Source organism: Tamandua tetradactyla, chromosome 7 (genome assembly GCF_023851605.1).
Source record: "Tamandua tetradactyla isolate mTamTet1 chromosome 7, mTamTet1.pri, whole genome shotgun sequence".
NCBI classification, from domain to species: Eukaryota; Metazoa; Chordata; class Mammalia; order Pilosa; family Myrmecophagidae; genus Tamandua; species Tamandua tetradactyla.
In genome coordinates this window covers 138,966,049-138,991,502 of record NC_135333.1, presented here as the reverse complement: position 1 = coordinate 138,991,502, position 25,454 = coordinate 138,966,049, and the positions used below count along the sequence as shown (strand labels likewise).

Below are 25,454 nucleotides of genomic sequence, written 5' to 3'. Positions count from 1 at the left end.
AATTACTTACATCTGGGAACAATAGACTTAATGCCTTTTAAATATCAAATGTTTCAGCATCATTTTGACAATAGCTGAAAAGCAAATCGTTCACAACTAAAATCACCGAGGAGCCTGCAGTGCATGCACTGTGTGATGCTGGCTGAAAGGACAATCTTCTGTCAGGTTAGATTCCTGACATGAAGATGACAAAATGATATTTTATAATGAAAACCAAAGAATGTAGCATGTATTCTTTCCCAGGCATTTTTGTTAATCTGTAGTTGAGTTTCAGGCAGCCTCATATAGTTTTCTGTATTAGTCTGAATCAAATGTATAAACAAATATCCAGTTGAAATGCCAGAGATGGAAGCACTGTCCATAAAAAGACTTTCACAGAAATTTTATAGAAAACCATGAGCGAATATTATCAAATTGATAATTAATTTTTGGCAAAGCTCCATGCTTTGGACTTTCCAGAAAGAGACTGAATTAAAATACCATGAAAATATTTGATTTGATCTATTGATTAAAGATGTTTTTCTGTCAAAGGAAGTTGAGGATTGGCTGGTAGAAGCAATGAATCTGAAAAAGCAATGAAGCCATCCTTGCTGACAGTAATTAGCCATTGTGTTGAGTTGCTGTTTGAAGCAATGATAAATAAGATTTTGCCAAGAACAGAGAAAAATATACATGACTTCCTATGTGACCACAGGAAGGCACGTGAACAGCTAATTGAAAAACCACGTCAAGTTACGTTACAAATTACATTAGCAATGTGGGGTCGAGAACGCAGAAAGTCTACAATATTTTTATGATTTGATCTATCATAAGCCCATTTTTGCCCCCTCAGCTCTAATAATGGTGCTCTGATGAGGGATTGAAAAGCTCTAGAAGCTTCATATCAAGATTTTAAACTTGCTCCACAGATGGTTCCTACTTATGGGTGAAAAGCTGATTATAGCGCTATCAGTGTTACAAACATTCTTACAGTTTCCTTAACTGTTTTCTCTATTTAGGTGAACTCTAAAGCAGTAATGTTTAATTATAGAGAAGTTGCTCGTCAAGCTTGCCTGATCGCCATGGAGAAAATCAAACTGAGCCCCAAACCTGCAGTTTCTGGAGAGAAAAATACGGATTCAGCTTTTGCAGGATATGCAGCAAACTGACTGATGTATTGTTTTGGGGTGATAAAGGATTGAATTGATTATAAATAGGAGAGATTATACTTTAAGTTCACCCAATGAAAAGACCTGAAAAATTAGAGTTAATATCCTTGTAAGCACAAGATAGTATTTCAGATCATGAACTTTAGTTAGAGAAACTCGGGGTTGAATATAAGCTTCACAACGTACTAGTTACATGATTTTGAGAAAAAAAATATTAATCACTCTAAGTCTTATTTTCCCCATCTGTAAAGTGGGAATGATAATGATATCTACCCGAAGGGCTTGTCCTGTGGAGTAAATAAAATGATGCATGCAAAGTACTCAGCCTTCTGGCTGCCTAACAGAAGGTACTCAATAAAAGGCAGGGGCCATAATGGTTATCATAAAAAGTTTGAGGCTCATGACTCAGAAAATAATTTTAAAATTTTGGCAGCAAAATAGATGTTCCAAATATCTTTAACCCAAATCTGTTAGAATGGGGACACCAGAAGTTCATTTGAGCAAATTAAAATTCCTTTCGGTACAGATGTTCCATTTCCTTCTCAGCCTCCTTTGCCCCTTGTAGTCAGAATTCCAACTGCACACAGGTAGGTTTGGAGGCAAGAATGTTAAGCAAAATAGGTTTAGTAAGCAAATGATTACCTTCAATTTTAACAGCCATCTCAGATAAAGCAGAGAACATGAAGAGACATCACCCCCAAATTTATCCCACTAAGTATTGTGTAATAGCAGTAAGTTACTTGGGAAGTTGAGCTTGGCAAACATTTTCTTATTGATTAAGATTATTGCCCCTACAGATGCAGCCCAGATAAGTAATTGTCTCAATCCAGATCTTCCAAGTAGAGTCCCAAGGAAACTATGCAGCTCTGTGCCCCCAGAGTGACATACTTTTTAAAGGTTTTATTCATACTGCATGGCAATACTTTTTACACATTCATCTGCTTTCTCCCATCTGATTCGGAGAACCCCAATAACAGGGAACTAATAGGATAATACTGGCCAGAGAAAATGTCTCCTGAGCTCTCAGGGGAAAATGAGGGATGGGGGTGGGGGGTGGTAATCATGAAGACACACAACCCAGGAGGACACTTACGGCTTTCAGCCTTGAAGGGAAACACATCAATAAAACCATATTATCCCAGAATCAGCTTGGCAGAAAAGAGGTTTTATTAATTATAAATACTTTGTTGCTCCTCCACTGAAAAAAAAAAAAAAGGAAAGATAATTTTGAAACCAGATGAATAGTCTCTAAGATCAGATCCTTGGAACTGCATTAAATTTACATTAAAACCCTTTCCTCTTCCACCTACTTCTGTGAACTGCTCAGGAAAAACCCATACCAGCTAGTCTTAAATTGTGTCAAGAACACTGGTCGTTTGGAGAAAAAAATGCTGGCTCCCAATTTTATTCTTCATTCTCTTCCCTACCCACCCCTACCAACCCCCCAAAATCCAAATGGATCAGAAATGTAACTGTATGAAACAAACCACGAATGCTCTAGAAGAACACCGAAATTTAAAAAACTAACCCTGGAGTAAGGAGGAAAAATAGTCTTCCTACCAAGGGTTGTTAGCATAAGCACATGGACCAGATATTACTTGGGACAGACACTAAAAAATTGTTTAGAATTAAGTATGAACTGTGTTAAGAATGAACATTAAGAATGAACTAGGGTGGGCCACGGTGGCTCAGCAGGCAAGGACGCTTGCCTGCCATGCCAGAGGACCCGGGTTCGATTCCCGGTGCCTGCCCATGTAAAAAAAAAAAGAATGAACTGTGTCCTTTATTTGAATTTGTTAAATTTGGCAGCTTTCTTTCTAAGTAAGACATGAAACCTAGATGCCATTGAGAAAAAGTGGATGATCTCTTTACAGAAATGTGCACATTTAAAAATGATAACCACCACCCCCCCACCAACCCAAAAGCAAAAATACTTTTCCCCTGAGCCCTCTCCAGGTTGGAGAGGAGCAAGAAGAAAAGGTCTATATAGCATAATCACCCCAGTGAGATTTTCCAAACTCCATCTGTGCCACCTTTATTCCATCCTTTTCTTGGGTCTTCCACTGTTCTAATTTGCTAGCTGTTGGAACACAATATACCAGAAACGGAATGGCTTTTAACAAGAGGAATTTAATGAGCTGCTAGTTTACAGTTCTAAGGCCGAGAAAATGTCCCAATTAAAACAAGTCTATAGAAATGTCCAATCAAAGGCATCCATCCAGGGAAAGATACCTTGGTTCAACAAGGCCAATGAAGTTCAGGGTTTCTCTCTCAAGTGAGACGGCATGTGGTGAACACAGTCAGGGTTTCTCTCTCATCTGGAAAGGCACATGGCAAACACAGTGTCATCTCCTAGCTTCTTCTCCTGGCTTCCTGTTTCACGAAGCTCCCCGGGAGGTATTTTCCTTCTTCATATCCAAAAGTCACTGACTGGTGGGCTCTGCTTCTTGTGGCTATGTCATTTGCTCTGCTCTCTCTGAATCTCTCTCATGCTCTAAAATGTTTCCTCTTTTATAGGACTTCAGAAACTAATCAAGACCCACCCAAATGGGTGGAGACACGCCTCTACCTAATCCAGTTTAACAACTGCTCCTGATTAAATCACATCTCCAGGGAGATGATCTAATTACAGTTTCAAGCATACAATGCTGATAGGGATTAGAAGAAGTGGCTGCCTTTACAAAATGGGATTAGGATTAAAACATGGCTTTTCTAGGGGACATACACCCTTTCAGACCAGCACATCCTCCATCATCATTTAAGGGTGGAGGTAAGTCACCAAGGGGGATCTTGTCTCCCTGTCTTTCATCACGGTGATCCCCAGGCTTCTGTCTCACAGCAGCATAAGGCTCTGAAGAACCCTGGGGCTCTGGTCCATGGGCTGGGGTTTGCTTGCTAAATCTGTGTAACCGCCTATTGGGTATTTTCTGTTCCAGCACAGCTAAAGCTTTCTCACTCTGAATGCTACTTCCCTCTCTGACCTTACAGAGAGCTATGAACTTTTTTCTTTTAATCCATTTGGTCTGAGCTCCAGATTTTCTTTGACTGCTCCTGATTCAGAAGTTTAAACACAGCTCCCGTGAAAGTTACTGATAACTACTGAAATACTCCTTTCCACTTTTCCTTCATAATGTCCAGATTTTGTCCACGTCATTTTTTCTAAATAAAAAATTACATGGTCATTGTAGTTTCCTGCCTTATTTCACACCACTGAGTTTCTCATCCATGCAGTTATTAAAATATTCTTACAGTTTTTAAAAGACTATTTCCTCGGGTGGTTCAGTGGTGAAGGCTCGCCTTCCATGCGGGAGACCCGGGTTCAATTCCCGGACCATGCACCCCCCCCCCCCAAAAAAGACCATTTCCTAAAACAATTTTCAATTAAATTAAGGGCATACTTTAGGATATTCTCTTTTATTAGGAACCTAAAATCTTCTCTTCACTGTAGCAGACATTTGTCCAATCCTCAAAACACTACTTGCACATCTTATTTTGAGTTCCTCAGTTATTCTGCTAATTCCTGTGGAGAGAACGTTATTGAAGTGGTCACAAGTATGTACTTATTTTAAAACATTCTTCATATGGTAAATAACCGAAGTCCATTATTCCGCAGTCTTTGAGTATAAGCCCATACTCTGGTCAAAAGTTCTACGTGAATTTTCTCTTTATAATATGACCCTTCCAAGAATCACCTGAACAATGGCTGCAAAGAACAGGGAGTTCTTTAAAGAGGTGAGGCCTTAAAAGACTAAACACAAGCCCTGGAAGGGGAGGGCACAGGACCAAGGATGAAAAATAATGACATGAATCTCTAAGAACACTGTCAGGAAGGCAAAGCACAGGATGGATGAGGCTGATGAAAAATGCTGCAGACAATCGAAGGGGACGTTAAACCTGTTTTTAAAGGAAAAGTCGGAACAAAAAGAGGCAGGCTGTCCACCTAGGTCAAGGAATAGAGTATTAACAGAAAGAGCTTAGAGCTCTTTTTTTTTTCCATCTTTTTCATAGATTCAGGTGGGAGATGTGGCCCAGACCAGGAAAACTGAAACCCAGGAAAGACAAAACAATTAGAGATACCACTTCTTGGAGGTCCTTTCTAGCTACAGGCAAGGGTATCCCCAATTCCCAAACAGGAATTATATTCCACCTTTCCTTTGTTCATTAGAGGGAAAAAATATTGCCCTATGAAATTTTTTTCTCATCATGGATGCTTTCTTAATACGATGGGACCCCCAAATGCAAATTCCTAGGTCTAGTACGAAACTGTGAGGCCCCAGAAAGAATACTGGCTTTGGATTTTCATCAAAGAGGGGTGGGAATTCTGACTCCTCACTTCTTGGCTGTGTGACCTTGGGCAGGTTACTTAATCTCACTGAGCCTTAGTTTCCCCATTTGCAAATGGGAAATAAAGTCCTTTTTAGAAGGTCATACGATGATGTTTATGTGGAAAGTGTTTTTTCTAAAAAAAAAACAACACAGGATAGATTATCTCAAATCTAGTCCAAATACAAGTTTCCCAACCTTGGAGAATAAATTGTTGAGCCACAGGATATAACAACACAGGACAACGATCTTTAAAATCTGTGGCATTTTCAAAGCTCAAAGTGGAGAAAAGCTCACAGACTTTCACTGTAAAAGTCAATTCCACTTAGAACTATCTACAAATAACTTTTATTAGCTTCCTTATACTGCTATTACAAATTACCACAAACTTAGTGGCTTAAAAAACAGATTTATTCTCCTACAGTTTTGGAGATTAGAGAGGTCTGAAATTGGTTTCGCTGGGCCCAAGCCAAGGTGTCAGCAGGGCAGGTACCTACAGGAGAGTCTGTTTTCTTGTCTTTTCCAGCTTCTAGATGCTGCCTGCACTCCTTAGCTTACAGCCCCTTCCTTGCCTCATTCCAGCCTCTTGTTTCCATCATCACATCTCCCTCCTACTATTCTGTCTGATGGCCTGCCTCCCTTTTATAAGGACCCTGTGATTACACTGGACCCACCTGGCTAGGATAGGCATTGTATAATCTCCTCACTTAAGAGTATTTGCTTAATTACATCTGCAAAAGGTCACGTATTCACGGGTCCCAAGTATTAGGATGTGGACATCTTAGGTGGTGCTATTTTTCAGACAACCACATTATCATGATCTTTTTTCCCTTTATTATAATTGCTTCCACAAGTTTTCTATCCCTTTTCCTGATTCATTTTTCAGAATTAAATCTTCAACAGATACTCCATTATCCTATCCTTATTAAAAAAAAAATCCCTTTTCTCAAAGTTTGCCTTTATATGACAAAGGCATTTACATACAAAACACATGTGCACAACACACATTACACACACACAACATGCATTACAGAAAGATGTCTCTTTCCTTCATCCACACTCTTCTCCTACTTTGTGCCCCTACCTAGTTAGAGCTTAGTTCCACCGCTTCCACACGTTAGCGCATCACTAATGGAATTTCACACATTTTTTAGTACAATCCTCCATTCTAAACCTTCCTAAGAAGTTGCCGCTCTGTTTCCCATATACCTCTGCTATTTCCTTTTCAACTTTATTCTTCATCACACATGAGTCCAGAGATTTTGCTTTCTTCTTTACTCATATTTCTGGTGGTACATTTTTAAGTCCATATTAATCTTAACCACATTTGATTAGGCATCTTATGCCACATCATATGTTTCACCTTCCTGTACTTTTTCTCCACTAGCTAGCCCTCAAATATATATATATTTAATTTTCGAATTTTAAGTTGAGGTATAATTTATGCACAAGAAATTCAGAGGCCATAAGTGCATAATTCAATCATCCTTCATACTTCTCTTCTTCTTTTTTTTAACATGTGTAGGTACTGGGAACTGAACCCGGGTCTCCAGCATGGCACGCGAGAACTCTGCCACTGAGCCACTGTTGGCTGCTCCCTTCATACCTCTTTAGTACTGTTGATTTCTGATCCTTTCATATCCAGTTAATAGAAACACAATTTTACAACTTCTTTACCTAACCCATTCTATTACTTAATAACCAACATTCTTCTATATAACTTTTTTCATATTTGAAGATTGTTACAGTATTATTAAATCACATTGTAGCCAGAAATGAAGAAGTTTAAGAAAGGGCTGTTACGTTCCTACAGGAAGTCTCCCAGAACCCACTTCCGTCTCAGCAATGCCTATACCTCGAGGAAACATGTCCAGAAAACGGAAATGTTGATTTACGGTGTAAATGCTCAAAATGTCCTTCTGTTTTCAATTCTTTAGAGCATTAGTACTCAAAACCTAAACAGATGATATTTGTGATCGAACATGTCTGTGAATACAGAGATACATTATGACAAAGGGGCTCTCCAAACAAGCCATGGGCTAAATAAAACCCAAACCAACAGTACTAATTCAAATAAGATATTTCAATACTCTCTTCCCTGGTGGAGACAAAGCAATGGAACTCCATCCCACCAAGTTGTTGAATGCTGTAGAAAAAATCTTGTCCAATGAATTTATGCGGCCCCTTAATTGCTTTGCGGAGCCAAAGACCAAAGTGAAGAGTGAGGTACTCGATATGGAAAAGGCTGCACACACTGAAAGGACCAATCACTGAGCAAAGTTATGATGTACTTTTTCCTCAATGGCTTCAAAAATAAGGAAGAGGTCCTCTTTGAAGTTAAATAAGATGAGAGCCAAGGGCCCATGAGTTAAGCCCCTCCTAACCCCCCACCCCCACCCCCACCCAAAACTATGGTTCTGTGATCCTCCTGTTTGAATCCGCTTTATAGTTTCAGGTGAAGGAAGTTATAGGTTGCACCAAGGACAGTAACTGCACACATATAAAAGAACTCTTACGAAAGATCACTTTAAGAACCACATTTTATGTCATTTCCTCAAGTTGAATCATGTTCTCAGCCCTCGCTCTAAGCAAGGGACACCGAAAACTAACAGGAGATATAATCATGGATCACACACTTGCAACGTGGGTGTGAGAAACCATTTCCAGGGAGAAAATGACAAACATGCTGATGCACCCAAAATATGCATATTAGCAGGGATTCCACTGGGTGTTTATAAGGCTGGCAAAAGCTTCCGAATTTGGTCCTCTAAGAAACAAGGTGGGTAAGGAATCCCCCCAAATGTCAATGTTTCCTCTTACCTTCGGAAACATTCCCCAGTTTTGTGGCTGGGTACATTGTGTACAGTAAAAATACGACATTTAAAAGGAGGTTGCGAAACATTTTCCCATGATTTTTTATATACACTAAAAATGGCAGGGGCTCCTTACGTAGTAAAACTGCAAAGGGGGCAGAGCAGCCAGGCTCACCACCTCCACCCTCAGCTCAAACACAAATGCCCCACAAAGAACGGTGGGCTCGGTCGGAACAGCGGTCTGGGTGGGTGGGTTTGCTTGTCTTCACAAGAGCCTAGATTGTTTCCAGTGGTTGCAGCACCCACCAGGTGCTAAGCTTGAAGTGAGGGCTCAGTGAGCGTTAGCGGAATAGGAAAAGCCTTCAAGGAAGGGAGTGAAAATCCAGTGTAATACAATCGTGGCTAAGCAAATTCGGGGAAACAAGAAACAGCCGGATCTTAGATTTTGGGTGAATTTTTTTCAAGCCCACATGTTTTTGTAGGAAATTGTATACTAACAAAGATGTGTTTGCCTAAACAGTCGTGTACATGCTTGTGTTTTTACAGATTGTGCCAACTAGTTTCAGACAATTTCCAGGTGAAAGTGATCATATTTATTATTTGTTGGGGATTGAATCATGTCTCCCACAAAAGGCATGTTCAGGTCCCAACCCCTGATTCTGTGGGTGTGAACCCCTAAGATCTTTAAAGATGTTTTTAGTTAAGGGGTGCCCGATGAACAAGGGTGGGTTTTAATCTACTATGGCTGAAGTCCTTATAAGCAAAGGAAAGTGGACATAGAAAGAGAAACCACAGGGAGTAGCCAGAAGCTGGAAGTCAGCGGAATCTGGAAGAAAAAGGAGAAGACACTGCCATGTACATTGCCATGGCATGCCAAGGAACCCTAAAGACTGCCGGCTAGCCAGGGGATACCAACCCTGGGAGGGAGCAAGTCTCCTAGCCTCTGAAATGGAACCAATAAATGCCTGTTGTTCAGCTAACCCATTGCACGCTATTTACTTTAGCAGCTGGAAAACCAAAACACTATCCTTTTTATCAATACTGTTTTTCTTCCTGTTCAGTGTTTTAAATCCATCTCTAGCCCAGCCAACCCCACAGTGTATAACCATTGTCACTAGTGGTTCCTGTTCCTTCAACTCACCAGCACTTCTGCCTGCCTAAGAGTGTTAAGTCCTCTAGGAACCTTCCAATCCTGCTACTCCTATTCGTGCCTCTGTCTCAGATCTCACATGTAGGAAATGCTGCCAGCACCTAGTTAAGTCAACACCAAATGAGCTCAACCAGGTAGACAAGCCATTCAGTATTTCTCAGAACTCTGAAAAAGATCATGCAATGCAATCCAAAGTAATTCCTTCTGCAGTTTGCTCTCAGGAAATCACCCTTAATGTCTGACTAGTTTGAGTCCAATTCCTTGTAATTAAATCCCTGATGAAGAAAAATTAGTCAGTTGCCGCAATTTTTCTTTTACATATACCTCTTAGATCAGTACTGTACCATTGTTTTGCCAGTTCTAGAAAAAAGATCTGAGAAATGTATAATATATCCCGGGTGAGAGAAAAATAAATTGCATGTATTTTTGTTTATGTAAGTTCAAAGGAAATGGGGCTACCTCTGGTTGTAATATTGGTGTCCTAGAAGTTTCCCAATTGTTAAAAACCCATTTACTAAAATGTATTATGTGCCAAATGGTTATTTTTTTTCCATAATTAGCAAAGTGTATATACTGTGCTACTGCATGTGGGAAGATAGAAACAAGCTTCAAGGTGAGCAATGAATGAATCATCCTAATGCCTAAATTATATAGTAAAGAGTACACGAATTACGTTCAGTTTTGTTGTAGTCAGCTTAACACTTATATCTCTCGGTGAAAATGCATTAAACAGATATTGAAATACTTCTGCACAGTAAAATTAGCTAAATTTTAATTTGGGGCCTTTTTACCTAAGTGTTAAATTGCTTGTAAATATATGCTTGGAGAATAACACAAAAGGTGTATGGGAGAAATATGCATAACACTTAAAGTAGTGAGTTATGGTAATAACATCTGAAAACCTGAATAATTAAAAAGACCCTCTCAGTAAATCTTACAGTTTTTCTCCCATATATGCCAATAGCTTAACTATTCTGGTACCATGTGACATTTAAAATTCAAGAAAACACATGTAAATACCCATCAGATTGGTGGGCTATACATGAGAAAGAATTTGAAAATTACTAAAAACTATAGGCATGGGTATTCCTAGGAAATTCCTAGGAAATCAGTTTTCTTTTCCTTTCCATGAGACTAGCAGATAGGGGTCCTGTGATGATAATGACATGGAACAAAGCTGCACCAGACCCAAGACAGACGTGTACTGTAAGGAGGAAATATACTTTTGTTATAAGCTACTGGGAGTGTTCAGGTTGTTTGTTACCACAGCACAACTTAGCCTAAACTGCCTGATACACACAGGAACAATTCCCCTTCGTAAACAGGCAGATGGCCAACATTAGCTCTTTCTTAATCAAAAGCACAGCAACAATTTGAGATGCACATTTGGACATCTAAAAAGGCATTCGTGGTATTCAGTTCTCTTGCACTCAGCCACTCAACATTTGCAGGACACCTACGAGGCGGCAGACACCAGAGCCCTACTTGGCTCTCATCAGTCAGCAGTAGAGCCTGGGGGCAAGAACACTGTCTTCTCACGTTTCTTTCCCTTCTACCTAGAACAATGCCGGCAGGCCAGAGGTGCCCTGTATTTAAATGCTTGTGTTTATTGCTGAAATATGTTTCCAAGTGCAATGGACATTTGTCCAAAATGCAGAGGGAACAAAAGAGGAGTACTTAAGTTTGCCTAGGGAAATAGAAAAGGAAATATCTTTTGAGTAGACATGAGAGAAGAGCAAGAGTTTAGTTTGATGGACAGAGGCAAAGAATTTCTCAGTAGAAGATACAGCACAAACAAAGGCACATATATTTTGGTCTGGCATTTCAGATATTTTGTCACCACTGGAACACTTAATCTTATAGCAACAATCCCAGTGACTAGATTTAATGAGGCCTCTCGTGTTATCCTATCCTGATACCAGCCAGAATCCCAGCTGATGTTAACGGTAGGGTGGTTAAAAGCATGGATTTGGGAGGTAGAATGCAGAGGTTTGAACCTTGGCTCTGTCACTCGATAGTTATATGATAGTAAGCAAATTGCTTAATCTCTTTGCGCTTCAGTTCCCTCAGGTATAAATGAGCATTGTAGGGGTGTTGTGAAGATTCAACGCGCTAACATGTATAAAGTGTTTAAACAGTTTCCCGTACAGAGAAGACACGACATAAAGGTGTAAGGTATTATTAAATCTGACTAAAGAAGATCATCAGTGAAACAGTAAGGACATGTTCCAGTCCTTTTCAGCATTTTTATCAATGACTTGGATAAGAGGGTTGAAACCATTTTGATTTATATTTATAGAACATTATTATGCTGGAAGAAACAACAAATATTATGGATGGCAGAATCAAGATTCAAAATAATCATGAGGCTGGAACAGTCAGTCAAAAGCCACAATATGTAACTATATAAAAATAAAATTTAAAAAATTTTGCATTGACATCCAGAAACCCAATCTCACAAGTTGGAATAGGGGCAACTTGCCTTAGGAGTGGCATGTATAAAACAGATATGTGGGGGAGTAAGTTTAATTAATCATAAGCTCTGTATGAATCAACAGCGTGTTGTGGCTGCCAATAAAAGCGAAATCCAAATTGAAAGCAGGGACTCAGACAGATACTTGTATACCAATGTTTACAACAGCATTATTCATAATGGTCAAAAGGTAGAAACAATCCAAATGTCCAGGGCAGATGAATGGATAAACAAAATGTGGTCTGGTGTGATACATTGAAATATTATTCAGCCATAAAAGTAAGGAAGCTCTGATACATGTTACAATGTGGGTAAACCTTGAAAAAATTATCCTAAGTGAAAGAAACCAGATACAAAATGTACGACCCCACTTATATGAAGTATGTAGAATAGGCAAATTCATAGAAATGGAAAGTAGATTAGCGGTCACCAGGGGCTGGGGGAGGAGCGAATGGGGAGTTAATGCTTCAAAGGTACAGAAGTTCTGTTTTGGATGATGAAAACGTTTTAGTGATGGAAGATGATGATGGCTGCCTAACATTGCACATGCTGCGAAGGCACTGACTTGTGTGCTTAAAATGGTTAAAACGGCTAATTTTATATGTGTTATACAATTTAAAAAAAAGTTAATTCCATGTTAAAGTTTTAGTTTCCAGATTGAGCACTGGTGGCAATAATGTGCTGCTCTGGTGCCAGCTCAGGCACAGGAAGGAGGACACTGCGGGGAGCAAGGCTACTGACACGGGTGACGGCGCTGTGGGCTCTGGGACAGCCAATGGGAGGGTCAGGGACTAGGGAGCCTATGCTTCCCGACACCTCATGGTGTTGTGTCCTCAAAGACCTGTTTCCTCTCCTGTGGAATTCAGACAATGTGGCTATATGGCCTAGCTTCACACTGAGACGAACTCAAATGAAGATGAACTTTTGACAAACAGAAATATTTGAAAACGAAATGGGCTTCTTCAAGAGGATGTGGTCCTTACTACCGCCAGGATTCAAGTAGAGTGACTGCTCTATTCAAGTAGAGTGCGGGCAACCCTTTCCAAAGAATGCTGTGGTGGGGATTCATTCACTTTGGGTTGGAGCAAATGACTGAAAGGTGTCTCCCAGATTTGAGAGTCTCTGAACTATACAATATCTTCTGGGTGTCAGAGGCTGGTTTGGGCCCCATTCTATCTTAGATGAAACTGAGGTGAAACCACGGCAGTAACTAGGCCAAGGTCATTCCAAGAGTCACGAAGAGAGCTATGGATAGAACTGAAGTCTCCTGACACACAGCCCTGCCCTGCATTCCACCATCTGACGATGCTGCACTCTATGACCTACTTGTCCTAAGTTCTTGTAGTTTTCCTCCTAAATTCCCTCAGCGTTTTGTTTGATAGATGCATAAAATATCTTAAATGAAAAGTAATTCGACAAAATTAACTTCTTAACCTTATTGCCATGGTGACAAAACACTGTTAAAAGATGAATTTGCAAGCATGAAAACACCTTGATTAACCATCAGAAAACACATCCTCCTATTTGCTTCATCAGTACTTTACGGCCATTTGGATGTCAGACTGTGAAAGAATATTGGAATTCACACAGGACACGGGAGAAGCCGCAGTAAATAGTGCTTAAAAAAAAAAAAAAGACTTTGGAACCCAAAGAGAGCTTTCGTTCTGATGTAATTAACTTTAATACAAAGCATACACAAATGTATACGTGAAAGATTCAATTTGGGTAAGATTCCAGATCTTTTGCTTTGTTTTTTAAGTTTATATTATTGGACTTAATATACCATACCATCTAGAGAGAAAGCCAATATGTTCCTTTAAAAAATAACTACAGAAACAGTCTATTCTTTAGTGACAGACTGTGTTAGAATGCATTATAACTTGCAAACATTTTTTCAGAGTAAATAGAAAACAAAAATAAAAAGCTCTGTTTAAAATTGAAGTTTTACCAACTACCAATTTAGTTTTTAGTAACTCATTCAAAGATCAACAAAATTTCCTATGAAATTTATTCAAAATTTCAGTTGCCATCTTTACATTCACATTTCCTTGTTTATATCTTAGAGAAGATCTGTCAGTAAAAATGAGGATTTTTTTTTGCAATATGTTTTAATATGTCCTATAAAAAAGGGAAAACTTAGAAGCCAATGGTATAATTAAATTCAACATCTAAACACATTATTACAATTGTCCGGTTGCTATTACACTGTATTAAATATAAATGCATTCAGATATATGCATCCAAGCATGTACATGTTTGGTCTCACATAAGAAACCCAGAGGTAGGCAAGCCAAGGCAAAGACAACTACTCAAGGATGGTGTCTGGAAATTAGCTTTCTCCCTCTTGGATCTACTCTTCTTAATGTGTGGATACCTATCTCATTTCCACTGCCTCCCAGCTGCTTTTGCACTCCTGGCATCAGGCCACATGTATCCACTCCTCTGCCAGGACGAAGGTGATAGAAACAGGAAGGAGTGGCACTTACATCAGGAAAGTAAAAGCTTTCCCAGAATGCCCCTTGCTTCACTGGCTGGAACTCTGCCACAAGGTTGAAGAGGTGAAATTTACAGTGGCTCAAGGAACCAGTACAACCAGTGGCTCAAGGAAAAGTACAACTTTTACCCCAGTTGATGTCACTTCCAACACAGCTTCCCAGGACAGAAAGCTACTCATTATTTAAAATTCAAAACTCAGATTTTTCTCTTTGAGGGCTTTTTTCCTCTCCACTTCTTATCCCCATCCAAGCAGGTTCATGCCCTGTACGATGTCTATTCTTCTATTATCACGGCACTCACCATATTGTATTCTGATTACTTATTTGCATGTTCGTCTTATAAGCTAGGCAGTGAGTTCCTTAAGGACAGAGGGCAATGTCTTATTTAACCACTGCTGCCTGGTACACAGTAGGTGATATATAACTGCTTGTTGAATAAATGACTGAAATGGAGGCAATTTTTGGAGGATGAGATCTAGGACACTGAAAAGGGCAATACCATGATAGAAGAGTGATAAACTACTTTGTGACAGGAAGATTTTTTTTTTTTTTTTTGGTCCCCAAAATGGCACTGCTTATTTCATGGGGAGGAAGTAGGTGAACTTTGGAAAAGTGTATTTGCCAAATAATTGAAGCCTAGCCTTTTACACTGAATAAAAACTAACAGAAATGTTAAACTATTTCGGGCAAAAATCTTTCCAAAAATACATGGAGTATGTTGAACCAAATTTAACCTTTTTTGATGAGTCAGTATCACTATTATGAAATGCAATTATTGTGAGGTAGGAGGATTGTTTGTTCCTCCACTAAATGGCTTCAGAGTCGTAACCATTTAGATTTTTGCTAACTTTATCTTCTACCATTAGGGTTTTATCGATCATCTTTAACTGTGGTAAACATATAAGTAATCTGAATCATATATAAACATAGAACTTGAAAGCTTAAAGGTATTATAGAGGTGATGTAATCTATCACACCATCAAATTTTATAGATGACAAAACTAAGCCCTGAGTGTATAGTCCTCTTCTAATTGATTGCTTTTAATCACCGATTTTAATGGCTTTTAAACTGTGCTCTGCAAAGCACTCTGCTCCATTTGAGCTCAGGTCATTATGTTCATCTTTTTCAAAATGCCAAGGATAAATGTGATTTAAAAAATATACAACAGGATAAACACCCTTTGAATGAACTAAGAAATTGCAACACAGTTACTCGGTATCAGAAGTACGATATATTTATTTTCTTTAACAACAGAATTTTTTCTTTTCTTTTTTTTGTTCTACTGCTTTATTAATTAATAAAATCCTCATTATTTAGTCATTCAACACCTGAACCTCCAATCAGTGAATAATCAGACTAACTTATTCTACTGATTTGTTTTTTCTAACTTCGTTGTTGGAAATTTACAGGGTAAAGAAAGGGAAAAAACCCACATTCATTTGCTAAGCACTCACCATTGTGCAGATGTGATCTTTTCCCAAAAAACAAAAGCAAAAACAAAAACAAAACCCTTTAGATAGTATTGCTGCCCTCATTTATAGGTGAGGAGACCAAACCACAGAAGCTATGCAATTTACCCAAGGCTGTACAGTTCCTAAGTGGTAGAGGAGAAATGTAAACTCTGATGGCTGGGTACACATGGTTGCTGCCCTTTAGGAATTCTAAGAAAACAAAAAGAATTTATTCACCTACCTTCTTCATATCAGTGTGGTCAGAGTCTCATGGAAGTATGGGAGCACAGAAGAGGAAGTAATTATTTATGCCAAAAAAGGCGAGAGAAGGTTATACAAAATGACACCTATGGTGCATCTTAATAATACTAATAAAAATAATAATGGCAAACATTTTATACACATTACTAGAGTTGAGGCACACATCTCATTGATAGCCTCACAGTGAGATGAGGTTCTCTTCTACCGAGGGGACCAAGGCAGAGATAAGTAAAAGTACACATTGCTAGGAAGTGGCTGGTTCCAGGGATCACACTAGACCCACTGTGCTATGACAATTATTATAAATGCAAAAGGTGAAGGTGTCTCTAGAGGAGGGAAGAGAAGGAAGGTGCAAAAGCAGAAAGATGTCAGTGCATATAGAGTAAAGAGAGTAACGTGAGGTGATTGGAGGAGCCAGGGAAAAGTTCAAACATTTAAACCAGACCATGCCACTCTCCTACTTAAAACCATTAATGGCTGCTCATTGCATTGAAGAGAAATCCAAGCCTAACCCACGCCTCACTTGTATCTCTCCAGTCTCAACACTCACCACCCTCCCTCTTGCTCTTGCCACTCTGGCCTTCTTTCAATTCCTAAAACTCCCTACGAAGCCCTTTCTCATCCTACAACCTTTGTACATGGTGAGAGATCATTCTGAAATGTCTTCTCACCTTACTTTTTGCTTAGCTAACTCTTGAACATCCTCTGGTCTCAACTTAATTATACTGTACTCAGGTGGGCCTTCAAGACCATCCACCCTGTTATAAGCTCTCATAGCAGCACCTCCAGCTTCTCCTTCACAGCACTCAATCTACTTTGCAGTGAAATGTCTAATGGATGTGACCGCAGTCTAAGAGCCCCCTGAAAGCAGGGATTACTTCTGGTTTCTTGTTTGTCTGTTGTTGCCATTCTGTTTCTATTTCCCCATGACTGGCACATGGTTAAACAGCAAAAGTCTGAAGCTAAAATTGAAAGAGCATTGATATAAAGCTTTTAGGCTACACTCCAATGTTCAATGTCCTTTTGGGCCTTTTCTCCTCCATTATTAGATTCAGGCCAGGCTCAAATATTGCATTAATTTGTCATTGTCTCTTTAATTGCTCTTTCTGAATTGTGCAACCATGTATATAATGGAAACTTTCCCATCTCAACCACTCCCAAGCCATTCAATGGGTTTAATCACATCCATAGTGTTGGGCTACCCACACCACCATCTATTATCAGAACTCCCCCATCAGGCCAAGCAGAAACCTTACACTCCATTATGCATTAATAATAACCCGTCCCCCCCTCCCACCCACCCTTGCTAACTTCTAATCTATTTTGTGTCTATGCAGTTGCATAATATAGCTAATTCATAAAAGTGGAATCATACAACATTTGGCCTTTTGTGTTTGACTTATTTTACTCAACATGTCTTCAAGCATCATCCATGTTGTGGCATGTACAGAATTTCATTCTTTTTTTTTTTTTTTTTTTTTTTTTAAAGGAAAGACAGAGAGAAGGAAGGAAGGATAGAAGGAAGGAAGGAAGGAAGAAAGGGAAACATTTTTAAACATTTTCTTGTTTTATTGTATTCTGTTTCTCCGTTTTTGTTACATGGGCTGGGGCCGGGAATCGAACCGAGGTCCTCCGGCATAGCAGGCAAGCACTTTGCCCGCTGAGCCACCGCGGCCCGCCCAGAATTTCATTCTTTTTAAAGATGGGTAATATTCCATTGTATGTATGTACCACATTTTGATTATCCATTCATCCACTGATGGACACTTGGGTTGCTTCCACCTTTGGGTTATTGTGAATAACACTGCTGTGAACATTGGTGTACCTGTCCAAGTCCCTGATTTCAAGTCTTTTGTGTATTTACCCAGAAGCAAAGCAGGATATGGTAAACCTATGTTTATCTTTTTGAGGAACCACCAAACTCTTTTACAAAGCGGCTGCACCATTTTATATTGCCAACAACAATGTATGAGGGTTGCTATTGCTCCTTATCCTCACGAGCACTTATTTTCTGTTCTAAAAATAACATTCTAGTAGGTGTGAAGCTGTATCTCATTGTGCTTTTGATGTGCCCTTTCCCTAATGGATAGTGACACTGAACATCTTTTCATGTACTTACTGGCCTCTTTTATCTTCTTTGGAGAATCTATTCAAACCCTTTGCCAATTTTTAGATTGGGTGTTTCTCATATTGTTGTTGATCTGTAAGAGTTCTTCAAATATTCTATATATTAAACCCTTATAGGACATATGGTTTCCAAAGATTTTCTCTCATTCTGTTGGTTGCCCTTTCACTTTCTTGATAATGTCCTTGGATACATGAAAGTTTTTAATTTTGAGAAGTCTAATTTATCTGTTTTTTCTTTTGTTGCTTATGCCTCAACCTGATTTTGTCACATCCTTCTAAGTCTAATTTATCTGTTTTTTCTTTTGTTGCTTGTGCCACAACCTGATTTTGTCACATCCTTCTGATTAAATTTTTAATGTCTTCTTGTGAGCCCACAGGATAACATAAATGAATATCCTGTTCTTAGGATGTGTACATGGAAGCATAATGTGTTCAAGGAACACGATGCATATGATTTACTATCTACTCTCAAATGTTTAGAAAGTTGACAGACAGATGGACTGATAGGTAGATAGAATGATATAGCAAATGTGGCAAAAATGCTAAAATTGGTGGATTTGGGTATCTGGAAGATAAGGATATGTCAGAGTGCTATGTATGGATTTTGTTTTTTTTTGTTTTTTTTTTGCAACTGTCCTGCAAGTTTGGAATTATTTCAAAATAAAAAGTTTAAGGAAAAAAAAAATCAGATGGAGGCTTAAAAAAATAAACCAAATCAAAACTGTTGTAAGGGAATGTTATGAAAAGATTGAGGATACAGGGAAGTTTTCTGGCAAAAGAATGGGGACATCAAGGCATCCTTGGTAAGTGGGTACAAGCTGAATTTGGCTGAGCAAGAATAGGTCAGGGCGGGCCACGGTGGCTCAGCAGGCAAGACCGCTTGCCTGCCGTGCCTGAGGACCCAGGTTCGATTCCCGGTGCCTGCCCATGTTAAAAAAAAAAAAAAAAAAATAGGTCAGTGAAAGTCTAAGGAAAAAATGGTATAGGGAGGGTAGGTGTGACCAAAGAAAATTACACTATGGAAGGAGTCAGTGAGCTCCAAGGTTGAGGGAAGCAAAGAGCTGAAAGGCTACAGAGGAAGACATTGTATGGAAGTGGCCAAAGTAAGGTTCTACCAAGCTCTTGGTGTGAAGCTGCCTCTGCAGAGTCCTTACCAAGTGTAGAAGAAGGGGTGCCTGGGTGGGACTGACCTCCCATGGCACCTCCTGAGTAAAGCTTGTCTATATGAGGCTTAACCAGTGAAAAGTGAAGACTCCAATAATCCCAGGTCTAAGATTTTTAAAATTACAACCTTTTCTTGAAAATGGAAACTTCTTGGTAACTATTCTCTCTAATTTCCTGAATTTGACTGAAATCTAAAGGTTACTTTAAATATAAAGTTCATCTTACCATGAGCATCTGGGCGTCTATACAGTAAGCCTATTTTTATCTCATATTTAGCGGTAGTTAAAAAGTGTACTAAGAGTAGACGGCACCAAGGAGCTGCCATTTTCACACCTCCAACCAGCACTCTTGTTTCCTCTCACATATGTCATGGTAAAAAGAGCCAAACTCCAAACTCTTGTTTTCCCCAAGTCACTTAAAAAAACAAGTCGTGAGTGCTGCTGGCTATGATAGGCCACCCACCTTTATCCCTACCGCAACGGCTTGGGAATGGGTTATTGAGAAAATGGGTAGGGAGTGCATAACAGTTCTGAGGAAGGTTTTATGGGCTTAAATTTATGGATACTAAAATACAACCGATATATAAGGTAGGTTTACTTCTTTTCAAATAGTTCTCACTATTTTGGAGGAACAGTCCTTGACTGAGACATTACAAGAGACAACTCTGCTGGGGAGAGGCAGTCTACACAGCTCTGTGTCTGAATGAGCAGTGAAGTAAGTTTACCATGGTGGTCACCAGCATGTCAGAGCAGCTGTGGACATTGGGAGCCCCAAGCGACTCCAGCGACAGGCTCAGACACACATTCTGAGACCAGTTTCTGGTCCAGGGAAGGAAGCTTAAAGAAGTACCTGGTTCAGTCAGCGGTGGGCTCAGTCCTGATGACTGGGCTTGTTTCCTGTTACGGAGTTCCCTCCTTCACACACACACACACACACACACACACATACACAGATCCCTACTTCTTGATTTTTTTATCCCATCTTATTTCATTGTCTTCAGGGTCTGTTCCCTTTTTACTTTATTTACTGCATATATTCGATTTTCCTCTCTTCCTCAGCAGTTTTAGCCTGTAGCTGGCTTTTTTCTCTGTATCCATTCTTGCTTCCGTCTCAATTACTCATCTCATCTTCAGACTCTTTTTCCAACCATGGCATATTTTTTGAAAGACTCGTCTACACATAGTGCCTTTACATTCGCACCTCAGCCTAAGATAAAATAATTTCTAAGCCTGTACCTAAACAGATTCTCAGAGATCATGAACAAATTTCTAATTGCCACAATCAAAGACTCTTCAGGAGTCCTTCTTGGTCACCTCCTTATCCTTAAAACATTCTCCTCCTAAGTCTTTTGACTTTCCTCTCACTATCCTGGCCATATTTTTCGTCTCTTTCTGCCTATATCCTAGAGGTACGTGATCCCAAGATTCAGCCACCATCTCTGTTCTCACTCTACATTTTCTCATATGCTTTCTTTCCCTTTGCTTCACACCGCATGCATTGCTTGTGTGCTAACAGTTCCTAGATCTGTATAACACTGGCCTCATCTCTTGCTCCAGAACGAAAAGTCTGCATTTCTCTTTCAAGTTTCTTCTGGGTATTTTATGAATACCTCCAATTCACCACAACCAGAGTTGGACCATTCTTTTCCAACAGGCAAATCCACACCTTCCATTTCCTCATCACTTACTCTGTCATTAAGTTGTGTTTTTCTTAAAAAAAAAAGTTTTTTTGCTATTTCCTCCCCCCACCCCAGCTACGTCCACTGTAGCTTCTCTAGTTCAGTCTCTCAAAGTGCCTTGTCAGGACAAGCAGAGGGTTACTAGGAGGATCTTTGGGAATCAGAGTAACTGGATTCCAGTTTGGTCACTTAATAGCTGCTTGCCTTGGGCACATTATTTAACTTCTTTAAGACTTCATTTCCTTATCTGTCAAATGGGGATGGTACTTAGAGCTATTTAAGAGAAGGCCAGTGATCTAAACAAAATGCTTGTCACCACAGCTGGTACATGATAGCTGCCAAAATATGTTATTTGTTTCAGGAAGTATTCTCCTTCCTACACTCCCTCATTTGGATAGAGCACCCCACCTTAATTCATCTTTCTCCTCCAATACCTTTTCAACACTCAAACCAGCTACTTTCAAAAACAAAGATTACTTATGCCAGTTGTCAGTGAAAAAAAAAAAACTTCTCATAAGTTTTCATTGTCCCTATGAAAAAGACCATTTCCAGAGCATGGCATGTATGACTCTGTAGGAATCTAACTCCAAGCTACATTTCCAGCTTAAAAAGTCACAACTCCTCATTATGTACCTATATACCTGTTGTCACTTACATTGTCAAGCTTTGGTTTCTTTATCACAGCTGCCCCATTATCAAGGTCTTCCCTCTTTTATTTCTAGGTGATGAAATCATATTTGCATGTTGTGATGGATAAGATCATGTGTCAACTTGATTAGGTCATGACATCCAATTGTTCGGTCAAGCAAGCACTGGCTTGATTGTTACTGTGAGGAGAGTTCATCGATTTAAATCATCATGCTGTTAATTGCATCTATGGCCAATTACATCTACAACCAATAAAGGAGACTGATGGCCTCAGCAGTGAGAGAAGTCCCATTCAGTGAGTTGAAGGCCTTACAGGGAGAACTGATGATTTCAGTGATTATAAGAATAATTTCTATCTCTGCATCAGTCAGCTAGCTTCTCTTGGGGAGTTCATCAAAACCTTCCCCGGAACTCCTAAATTGCAGCCTGCCCTATGGAATTCAGACTTGTCAACTCTCAGTTGCATGAGCCAATTCCTATAATAAATCTCATAATATTTACATACATAAAAATCCTGCTGGTTCTGTTTCTATGGAGAATCTTGACTAATACACATGTGTTTATGCTTTCCTCAATAAGTTCTACTTCCTTGGAAGTAAAGAACATACCTTATTAATTTGGTACACTATATTCTACTATTCATTCATACAAGAAACATTTATTAGCAGAGAATCAGGCATTTTGCTAGGTGTTGGATGGTGGTGGCTTATCTCAGGTACCCACTTTTCTTTCACATTTTCAAATGAGGTTGGAAGGAAGATGCCCTTAACAAGTGCAGTCTGGTTGGGAAGATGGGCATATAAACCATTCTAGCAGGGGTGACAAGTGAGACCATAGAGCAATGACTCTCAACCTTGTTTGTACATTAGCATTGCCGAGATCGATTTTTAAAAATGCTAACGCAGGAGTTCAACCACCAGGGATTCTAATTTAATTGGTCTGAGGCACATTTTTAAAAAGCTCCTTGGCACAGTTTTGTGAACTGAGGCTTTCACACTTCTGGAATAGAGCTGTGTGCAGAAGGCTTTGGCACATGGGAGACACACTTTAGAGTGGACACTTTTGGTTGCTCCATGTTATCCTGCCCTTTTTTCTCCTTTCTTCCCTCCCAAATATACCCCACCTGTATGTGACTTAGATAATGCCCTATTCTCACCTCAGGTGAAGATCCAGATTGTTCTTCTGGTGATTGATTCAGATGCTAGCAAAGGAACTCATTCTAGACAAGGATACTGAAAAGGAGATCTACTGTGGGATTGTGGAAAAAGATTTCCTCATCTCATGAAAGCTATGCCATGAAATAGAGGTTCTTTTTTCCTTTGGATACTGCTATGTCTGGCTATCACATCTGGAACTGCAGCAAACACCTTGTAACCCTGAGGGGAGTCACCTTGAGGCAGAGTTGAGATCTGGAAAGGACTCAGGTTCCTGATGACTCTGTTAAACCACTGACTCAAACAATCCTGAAGCTACATGTGTATTTCTTGATATATGGAATAATCAATTTCTCATTTGTTTACATTATGAGTCAGAGTTGTCGGTTTACCTGCAGAAGGAATCCTAACTGATACACAACAAAATCAAACTTGGGGATCAAGGAAAGCAACCGTAGAGAAGGAGACATCTAAGAAGAGTCTCCAGCAAGGCATTCAAGAAGCAGCACAATCAAGTAAAAAGGCATATGGATATGAATATAGGATATTCTGGGATTTACAAATAGTTCAGTGTGGCTATTGCCAAAAGTATGGATAGGGAAAAGAGGCTGTAGAGGTGGTAGTATGGAATGAGATCTTGAGGTGCCTAAGATTTTGAGGTGCCTTATATGCTGTGGCAGATTAAATATGGCCACGAATCCTTTGCAATTCTCCCCATCAAGAGGTGGAGTTTATTTTGACTCTCCTAGCACCTGGATGGCTTTGTGACTTGCTTTGATCAACAGAATGTGCTAGAAGTGATATTACACTTTGTAAGTTTCAAAGCTGCAGCCTGACTCTCTGGAAATGCTGCCTGGACCATTTATACTATAAGGCAGGTGAACTAGTCTACTAGAGGATGAGAGGCTTAGAAGAGGAGAACTGAGGTGCTCTAGCCGTCAACCAGCACCAACTGCCAGATATGAGTGTGAGCCCCCCTTGGACTCTGCAGCCATTCCAGCCATCACCTTAGTGCATATCTGCCCAGGAGAGGCCAGCAGGAGAACCTCAAAGTCAACCCACACAATCATCAGAAATAATAAATCGGTGTCCTTAGCCACAGGATTTGGGGAGGGAGTAATGCCAATGCCCTGGTGGAGCAGCTGAGGTCACACACTGAATTTGAAATATTTGTAGTGGATGCAAAACTATTTCAGCAATGCAGACAATCAAGTGCATTGCTGCAGGTGTTGGTGCCGTTGGTCAAACATATCTCCTGAAATCCCACATGACAAACAAATCTCCATCTGAATATGTACCCACTGTTTTTGACAACCACACAGTGAGGGTTATGATCGGCGGAGAGCTTAAACTCTCGGACTTTCTGATATCACGGGGCAAGAGGAGCATGACAGATTTTGACCACTGAGTTATCCACAAACAGATGTATCTCTAGTCTGTTTCTCAGTGGTCTCTTCAACCTCATTTGAAAATGTGAAAGAAAAGTGGGTACCTGAGATAAGCCACCACCATCCAAAGACCCCTCTCCTGCTTGTTGGGACCCAAAGTGATCTTAGAAATGAATCCTCTACTATTGAGGAACTTGCCAAGAACAGGGAGAAACCTATCACTCCGGAGACAGCTGAAGAGCTGGCCCGGGAGCTGAAGGTTGTCACATACGTGGAGCGTTCTGCTCTCAAACCGAAAAGCCTAAAGAATGTTTTTGATGAAACAATACTGGCTGCCCTGGAGCTTCCAGAATAGAAGAAGAGCTGGATATGTGCACTGTTCAACATCATCTCTCTAGAGCCCTTCCTGCACAGCTGGTATTGACATCTTCCTAAAAGCAATTTTTAAAGCAAAACTAAAGATTAAAAATTAAATTTTGTTTTTGCAATAAAGACAAATGTCCTGCACCCACCCACATGCACTTGGTGTGAGACAAGGCCCCTAGGTGTGGCTCTCCTGCCCCCTCCCAATACTAGTTAATTTTGGGTAATTGCATACTGCTAGAAAAATGATCAGTACTAATTTCTGTTTCGTTGTTTCAAAATTTTTTGTTTTGGTTAAAAGCAAGGCAGGCGTGTGATGACTCTGTAACAGACTAATTTGAATTGTCAAAGCTGCTCCCCAGTTCTACTCTGAAGAGTAATCTGGGACACATTAGTGTTTATATGTTTTTTCCTTTTGGGGGATGATTTTAGGGGCTTACTTTTAATTAGTCTTTCTTTTAAATTCATTAACCAGTGGTGGGCAGCCCTTGAGGGGAGGAAGATGGTTTGATTCCACATTCTACTTTCTAGTTCTAGTTTAGAAAACAGGTTTCCCACTTGGGGCTCTAAGGAAGTAGGATAGTAAATGCCTCACTTAATAACATACTCCTTTTTGAAAGTTGCCTTTTCTCTTCACCCGAATACATCCAGTATTTGATGAAACACATGAAAGTGGGTGAAACCTGTCTCGTCCTGCCTCTTTTCTAGAATGTACTGTATCTATTGGACTGTGACTTTCAAGGAAATTTGTTGAAAAATTTTTTGACGTTAATCAATGCAATCAAAAGCAATGCATCAGATGCCCATGGTGATTCTC

The 25,454-nt window shown here is 39.7% G+C and overlaps 1 protein-coding gene and 1 pseudogene across 1 annotated transcript in view; one reads left to right on the top strand and one right to left on the bottom strand.

Moving 5' to 3' along the window:
* KCNMB4 (potassium calcium-activated channel subfamily M regulatory beta subunit 4) overlaps positions 1 to 25,454 on the bottom strand; it is a 65,440-nt gene that overhangs the window by 6,703 nt on the left and 33,283 nt on the right. The gene's annotated exons all lie outside the window — the stretch shown is intronic.
* On the top strand, positions 24,085 to 24,629 carry LOC143690190 (cell division control protein 42 homolog pseudogene; annotated as a pseudogene).